Source organism: Athene cunicularia (genome assembly GCF_003259725.1).
Source record: "Athene cunicularia isolate RWA chromosome 26 unlocalized genomic scaffold, athCun1 chr26_part2, whole genome shotgun sequence".
Taxonomy (NCBI): Eukaryota; Metazoa; Chordata; class Aves; order Strigiformes; family Strigidae; genus Athene; species Athene cunicularia.
Genome location: NW_020799137.1, coordinates 2,852,926 through 2,859,558, shown reverse-complemented (window position 1 = coordinate 2,859,558; position 6,633 = coordinate 2,852,926). Strand labels below are relative to the sequence as shown.

Here is a 6,633-nt window from a genome sequence, read left to right as displayed (position 1 = left end):
GGAGGGCGCATGCGCCGCGCGGCCGCTTCCGGCTTCCTGGAGGTCCCCTCGGCGGCGGGGGTGCCCGCAGCGCTGCCTGAGGGAAGCGCGAAGGTCCCCTCCAGCCTGGGCGTGGGGTGCCCGCTGCGGTGCCTGAGGGGGATTGTCACCGCCGCTCCGGGCAGGCGGCACCGCGGGGTCAGCGGCACCCGGGCCCCGAGCCCTCCCTCCGCGTCCCACTCCACAGCCGCCCCCTCCACGTCCCCACTCGTGTCACCTCCTCCATGTCCCCACCCCAGCGTGGCCTCGGCAACCGACACCAGCGCTGGCCGCGATGTCACCCCCAGTTTGGAGGGGAAGCGGCTCGGTGGGCGAGCCGTGAGCCCGGGCCCGTGTCCAGGCAGGGGCACGAGTGACATCCCCACATGGCCCCAGCGATGGCCAGGCCGTCCCCAGCCAGGGGACGCTTTCTGATCCCACCCCAGGGGTACCGGGGCGAAGCCACCCCCCAGCTCCCCCAGGCATGGCTTCCTCCTCCCCCCATGGGCTGCTGCGTCGTGCAGGGCACCGGCATCCATTTCGGGGGGCTCTGGCTGTTCTGAGTGCAGGAGCATGGCAGGGAGCCCAGGGTCACCGGTCCCCAAGGCTGCACCACGGCACCCCGGCTGTCACCACAGCCCGTCCCGCTGGCAGCGCCCTTTGGAGCTGTAAAGCGCTGGCTGGGGTCCCGGGGGAGCCACGGGTCCCACCCTCGGCTGCTCCCCACCGGGCTCACACACCCGAGCAAAGGGCTCGGAACTCGCTGGAGGCACACAAAGTCCCTTTTGTGCCCCAAAATGCCCGGCCAGGAGACAGGGGCCACCTGCAGCCCCCTCAGTCAGGCTCTTGGCCCAGGGAGGGGAGGTGGTGGCCCCAGGCAGGGTGCAATGGGGGGACCGGAGCTGTGTCACCTTAGGGCCACCCTGTGCAATGTCCCCCCATGGACCAGGGCTGCTCCTGCCCCTTCAGAGGTTTGAACAGCCCGGGAGTGACAGGAGCCTGCTCCTCCTGCTGGCAGAGGGGAGATGTCCCCACCGCCCCCCACAAACACCCCAGACCCAGGGGGACTTTGCCACTTGGCACCCCCAGACAGCCCCCCTGGATGGGGAGAGGAGAGGGGAAGGGAGGCTGTGAGAGAAGAGCAGGAGGGGACAGAACCACACAGAGGAGCACGGGGAGGCTGGGGACCCCCCGACACCCGCCGCCGGCCAGGCCACGCAGGGCTCCCGGCTTATTCCCATCCGTCTCCGCAGTCGTGTTTTCACCTTGTGCGACCAAGGAGTCATTACGCTGGGCCGGCGATTGGTTGGCTAAAAATGCCTCCCTAATCTCCACGCTGATCTTTACCCCCCTCCTCCCCATCTGCCGTGACCTTCCTGCCGATGTACGGAGCCAGCCCCAGCGAGAGGCAGCCAGCCCCGCTCCGTCAGCGTCCCCACGTCCCAAAGGTACCGGCCATGCGGCTCCCGACGGATTTGGGGCTGACTCGGCTCCCGGCGAGGCGGGAGGTTGGCGTTGGTGGGTTGGCCGGGGCTTGCCGTGGCAAAGGTTGCCGGCATACGGCGGGTGACAGTGTCCCCAGGTGGCAGATGGGATGCTGGGGCCTCGTGACGGTGCTGAGGTCACCCCAAGTCCTCTCTGGTGGTCCCTGGATGAAATGGGTGTCCCCCCCCGCCCCGTGCTGGTGGCTGCTTGCTGGGAAATGAAACCTGCTTCAGCAGAGAAGCTCCCTGACCCATTTTAAGCGATTTCCAAACTTCTGCCGGGTTGTGCCACCCGGGGCTCGCCGTTCACCTCGGGTTCCTCGACAAATTTCGGGTTCACCCGTTTTTCCTGGCCTCACAGCATCTCTGGCAGGGTGGGAAGGCAGGGTGGGTCCCTGCCCAGCTGCCTGCACCTCCCGGGGAGCTGGGGTCTGGTGTGAAACAGCAGCAAGGGGGGGGTCTGGCAGGGGTCTGGCAGGGGACAGAACTTCTGGGGGCTCACAAGACGTGGCACCGTGGGGCTGGTGGGATGTAGCACGCGCCAGCCCTCACACAGACCCGCTCTGCACGCTGTGCCCACCGCCCCCATAGCCCAACCAGGCACCCACTGCACCCAGGGGTCCCGGGGGGCTTGCGGGGTGTGTGTGTGTGTGTGTGTGTGTGTGTGATGCTGGCCCCACACACTGACCACAGGGCCAGGGGACGTCCCAGAGCCACGCTTGCCCTGCCAGGCTGGAGGCTGGCACCGCTGGCACACCAGCTGCTCTCAGCTCCGGGCGCGGGGTCCCTCCAGCCCTCCGTGGATGTGTAAGGGAGGGCTGGGACCCCAGCCGGGACAACCTGGGGAGGTGGGGGGCTGAGAGCAACCATGCTCATATTCAACCCCCCCCCTCACTGGGACACATTCAGCATTGTCTTACCCAGTGAGAAACAGGCTCCTGCCCCAAGCCCTGTGGCCGAAGGGGTTCAGCCTGCACCAGCACCCCCTGTTCAGCTCCTGGGTGCTCTGGGGGTCACAGCAGAGCCCCCCCAGAGCTCCCTAATCCCGTCAGCTGCAGGGGCACGGCTGGGCACCGCGATGCTGGAGCAGCTGGCAGGGAGCTGAGGCTCTGCAAGATGGTTTAGGCTGAGACTAGGCACTGCCCGGGGGGGCTCTGCTGTCCCAGCTGCAGGCAGGGACCAATGCTCACCCCGCCCCAGCCCACCTTTGCCCCCAGGGTGTGAGCTCTGGAGGGACACAGGGCAATAGAGCTGTGATTTTTGGGGTTGCACTAGCGTGAGCAGGGTGCTTAGAGGGACCTCTGCCTGCCCTGGGAAGCCAGAGGGAGCAGCGGGGTCCCTGTGGGGTGTGTGGGGCTGGGGGATGCTTGTACCCACCCAGGGGCTGTGCCTGTGTGTTTTGGGGTGCCCAGGCAGAGCTGGAGGCTGTTGCAGCCCCGGGGCAGGAGGGGCTGAGGGATGCAGCACGTCCCAAAGCGCCTGGAGCTGCCTGGTGCCATCCTGGGGCTTTGCTACCATTTTATTGCCTCGTTTCTTCCTCTCTGGGGAAACAGGGATGGAGTTGGGAGGAGGAACCTGCCCCCGCAGGGCAGCCTCTGGGATGCTGCGACAACTGCAGCAACCCCCAGGAGAAATGCATCTCCTGGCTCACCCCATAGAGCAGGAGAGCTGCATTTGCCCACCTCGTCCTGCCGTGCTGCCCGCCTCTGCCTGCATCTCCTCTTTGCAGCTCTTGCGCCTGCTTTGGAAATGGCAAAGCAAGGGCTTTGCTAAACGGATTAGAGCTTCCCCGGCAGCCTCTTGGGCTGCTCCTTCTTCCCTCATCCCCTGCACCGCCTTCCCCGGGCAAACCCCATCCCTAAGCCAAATATTTGGGCCAAGACCACTGCCACAGCACCGCTGGCCTGGCTGGGGGAACGCACCACCAGCCCCAAACAAGGACTCGGTGCCACACTGCGGCTCCCACCACGCCTGACCCCAAAACCCCAGCTGAAGGGTCCTTCCCACCTCCTGGGATTTTGTGTTCCCTTTGTAGGAGTTCAGAGAAATCTGGGGAATTCTTCAGCCACTGGCTTGGCCTCTGCTGATGGTGCTGACTCTGCCCTGGGATCTGTACCGGTCCATGACCCCCCCCAGCTGCCGCTGGCCCCCTCCTGTTCCACCTCTCCCCTGGGTGTGCGGCTGCCGGAGGGGCTGCAGCAAGATGAGAGCTGGATTTAACTGTAAAAGGATTGAGGAAGACAAGCCTGGGCAGCTGGCAGGCATCGATTTATGACGTGCACAGGGGCAGGGCGAGAAAGGGAAGGGAACATCAGCGTCGGCAAAGCGTGTCTGCGCCGGGGACACGTCCTGCCGCGAGCCAAAGACTGGGTTTGGCTCTCTATGGGATCCCCCTTGCTGTGTCCTTCATCCTGGTGGTCCCCATGGCCATACTGGGAGGTGATGCTGGGATGGAGAAGGTATGGAGCTGGGCTCCTCCAGCACAGCTCGGCAGGAGGAGGAGACCTCGATGAGCCGCTCTGCCCCGGGACAGACTTTGTCCCTGCAGGGCAACCAGCCTGGCTGGGGTTTGTGCAATGCCTTGAAAGCAAACACAGGACCCTGCCGCGCTTCTGCAGATGAGTCTTGACGAAGGAGAAGCTGCATCCAGCCAGCACCTTCCCGGAGGGGCCGAGCCAGCATCTGGCTGCCCTCAGTGTGGCACAGCGTGGGGGGAAGGAGGCAGCAGGGCCCCGCAACTGCCGTCGTGGGCAATACTCATGGGCTCCTCCCAGGCAGCTGCCTGCACCGAGCTCTGTGCAGTTTCCCAGGAAAAATGGAACCTTTATGTCCCATCCCCGGCCCCTTCCCCGGAAGGGCTCGGAGGATGCCCTCGGGGCTGGTTATGAGCAGACAAGAAGGGGATTGTTTTGGTGGGAGCTGGGTTTCTGGCAGCACCTGCCCCGCGCCAGGGCCCTCCACAATGGCTGCCTTTCTGCGTAATCGCTGCAGAGCGGCCAATTATCCTCTGCAGCTAATTAGAGATGCAAAATAGCCCTGCACTTGCGTTCTCCCAGCAAGCCCGAGAGGGCTCCTGGGACCAGCGGCACATCCGCGGCGGGGGCACAGCCTTGGCGTGGGGGCACTGGCCCCATCCGGCCCCAGTTCATGCCCCCAGCGTCGAGTGGGAGGGGGCAGCAGGAGGCCAGGGATGGGGTTGGGGTGAGCAGGATGCCAGGTTCCCTCTCTGCCCCCATCCCCTTGCAGCCATCCCTGGAGCACCACGGGCCGGGGGCTCTCCCATTGCTCCCAGCACCAGCCAGCTCAGCAGAGAGCACCAGAACTGGGGGCTTTGCCCTGATTTAGGAAATGTATTTTCCTTTTCCTTGCTCTGGAGGCAGGCAGGAGTGGGCCATGCTTGAATATCCCATTATTGGTGCAAAAGCTGGCACTGGAGGCCGGGTGATGGGCAAAGCAGCTGGTAGCTGGGGGCATTTCTCTCCTCTCCTGCCCGCCCCATCCCGCTGTGCAGGCAGGCTGCTGGCAGCCACGAGAGCACGGTGTGGGCTCATTTGCTCTGCTTCTCAGTTTGCCGTGGTGCTCACAGAGCCATAATTTCAGAGCGGCAAGTGGCCCGATAAATCAAGGCTTATTTCCTGCCAATATTGGCCGCTGCTTCCCACAAGGGAACTCATTTTACAGGAGGGGAAATGACTTACCACAGGAAATAGTAAAGATGTGGGATGGCAAGAGACAGGGAAAAGTTTGTCGTGGTTGAGTTTTTGGTGAAGGAACCCGCTGACCCTCATCACGGGAGCCTTGTGCTGCGGAGGCAGGGCTCCCGCCGGCCACCAGCACTGGGCAGCCCGAGCTGCTGGGGAAGGAGACGTGCGTCAGTCCTACCTGCACAGACCACATCTGCCACAAAGCTGGTGGCACCAGGAAACCCCCTCAAGTCACTGAGGTCCCCCCATCACCCTCCTGGAGAGTGTTTGTCACCCAGTGCTTAATGCCAAGACCATTTTCTCCTCTGCGGCATGAGTCAGGGCAGGAGGCAGCTGGGACAAGCTGGCAGCGCCTGCAGCAACCCTGCGCTGAGAACTGCCAACTCATTGCACGCAGGGATGATCACCCTTTGGTTCCTCTCCCTGAAACACCAACGGGCAAAGATCCCTGCAGGAACCACAGCCCATCCGAGCTCCTGGAGTGCGAGATCTCTTGGGTCTCACACGCTGGTGCCGGCTGCAGACAGACATGAAATATTTCGGGGGCCTTTCTGTCCACGCTGAGGTGGGCAGACACGCTCGGCTGGCACGAAGGTGGATGGAGCCGGAAGGCAGGCAGGACGGAGAGCCCCACCGAGCTTCATTAAGCAGTCGAAGGCGCTCGTTAGGGGAAAGCTGAGCCGGTGCTGGAGGCCGGCAGAGCCTCCCGGGACCGGGTCGCATTCTCCGGGCAACCCGATCCCGGCGGCAGCGGCCTGGCAGCCTCATTACTGCAGCTTCTGCGGGCGGCTTCGGTTACTCGGCTGGAAGCGCTCGTCTCCAGCTGGCTTTTAATTTCCCTGACATCACCCACGAGATGAGGGAAATGCAGGCGCGGTGCATTCGGGCAATTGAGAAGGGGAGAGCCTGTCGCTACCTCCACCCGCATCCTCCCGGCTCCCCGACAGCCCCCCCTGCTCCCCCCCTGGGACCCCCATCCCAGGATAAGCCCCGGTGACCCCACGCAGGAGGCAGATGGCAATGGGGAGGGAGCTGCCCAGCTCCCTGGCCTCAAAGAAGCCTTAGGGGGGTACAGCCCCCATCACCCCCTTCCCCAGCCCCCCTTTCCCAGCCCAGTCCTTCCTGGTGGGAAGGACTGTTTCTGCTTCTCCCGCCAGCCTGTTCCCAGCTGGCACATTTGGCAAGGAGGCAGCACCGGCTGCCTCTCCGAAGGCGTTTTGGGGTGTTTGTTTCAGCAAAAGCTGCAGCTCGGCCCTAAAACCCTCCCTGGGGCCCTTTCCTGGGGCCCGTCGAGGTGGCAGAGCGCCTGGGGGAGGAGAGGAGGGAGCACATTGCTCTGTCCCGTCCTGTGCAGGAGGAACAAGGACCTAAGGAGCAGCAGGATGAGGACTCCCAGGTTATCCTCACTCACTTTATTGGGGAAAAAG

General features: G+C 64.1%; 1 protein-coding gene across 1 annotated transcript in view; it reads left to right on the top strand.

The window, feature by feature from the left end:
• The first annotated feature begins 1,335 nt into the window (after positions 1–1,335).
• The window catches only part of PACSIN1 (protein kinase C and casein kinase substrate in neurons 1), a 14,328-nt gene continuing 9,030 nt past the window's right edge, over positions 1,336–6,633 (top strand). The window contains exon 1 of the mRNA XM_026864342.1: positions 1,336–1,466. The gene's annotated coding sequence lies outside the window, so the exon portion shown is untranslated. The remainder of the gene's footprint in view (positions 1,467–6,633) is intronic.